Genomic DNA, 1,250 nt, shown 5'->3' with positions numbered 1-1,250 from the left:
GGTGGGCAACACTACAGTAATTGAACGAGTCGTATAACAATTACAGAGCAGGTTTAGGCGACAACGTGGGTTACGTTAAGGCGACAACATGGGTTAGGTTAAGGCACAACATGGGTTAGGTTAAGGCACAACATGGGTTAGGTTAAGGCACAACATGGGTTAGGTTAAGGCACAACATGGGTTAGGTTAAGGCACAACATGGGTTAGGTTAAGGCACAACATGGGTTAGGTTAAGGCACAACATGGGTTAGGTTAAGGCACAACATGGGTTAGGTTGAGGCACAACATGGGTTAGGTTGAGGCACAACATGGGTTAGGTTGAGGCACAACATGGGTTAGGTTGAGGCACAACATGGGTTAGGTTGAGGTACAACATGGGTTAGGTTAAGGTACAACATGGGTTAGGTTAAGGTACAACATGGGTTAGGTTAAGGTACAACATGGGTTAGGTTAAGGTACAACATGGGTTAGGTTAAGGTACAACATGGGTTAGGTTAAGGTACAACATAGGTTAGGTTAAGGTACAACATAGGTTAGGTTAAGGTACAACATAGGTTAGGTTAAGGTACAACATAGGTTAGGTTAAGGTACAACATAGGTTAGGTTAAGGTACAACATAGGTTAGGTTAGGTTAGGTTAGGTTACACGTTGTTGTACGGAAAGGTGTAGGGGGGGGGGGGGGCGGGGGCGGCAGGTTCGTTGATAGTGATTATAGTAAGTGAATGCTTGTGACATGATCAGATTTGTCACGTCAGGATGCACCTTTGGCTTATTAGAGGCGGCGCTCCAATTCTATGCTTGTGTGAGACCTGTGTCTTTGACTCATGTCATTGTTTGTGCGCTGTGACAGGAGGTACTATTGTGATGTTGGGTGCACCGTTGTATAGGACATGTGTGGGTGTTGGTGCCTGGTCTGCGCAATGGTGGATGTCGAAAGGCTGGGATATTGTATTTTCCGCACGGACCTCCTGGTCTGGTTGTGATAGTGTGGATTGTGTAATGTGGCGGAGAAGATGCACTGGATGTTGTTCCATGCTGGTGCTTACATATTGTATGTGCGCCTGTTAGAAGCAGAGAGTGGTGCGTGATCAGAGTGTCTGGCTGACGTGTGGTTCCCATTTTGGGCAGACTCTTTCAGCATGTATACGGACAGTTGTGTATATTTGCTGTAGTTTGATGGCTCTGCATTGATTACTAATCAGCGCCGTGTGTACGGGTAATCTGGTTCCAGTCCAAAATGTTCCATCTGT

This window comes from Schistocerca piceifrons, unplaced genomic scaffold (genome assembly GCF_021461385.2).
Source record: "Schistocerca piceifrons isolate TAMUIC-IGC-003096 unplaced genomic scaffold, iqSchPice1.1 HiC_scaffold_1410, whole genome shotgun sequence".
Taxonomy (NCBI): Eukaryota; Metazoa; Arthropoda; class Insecta; order Orthoptera; family Acrididae; genus Schistocerca; species Schistocerca piceifrons.
The sequence above is the reverse complement of the archived record's forward strand: the minus strand, read 5'-3'. Positions refer to the sequence as shown.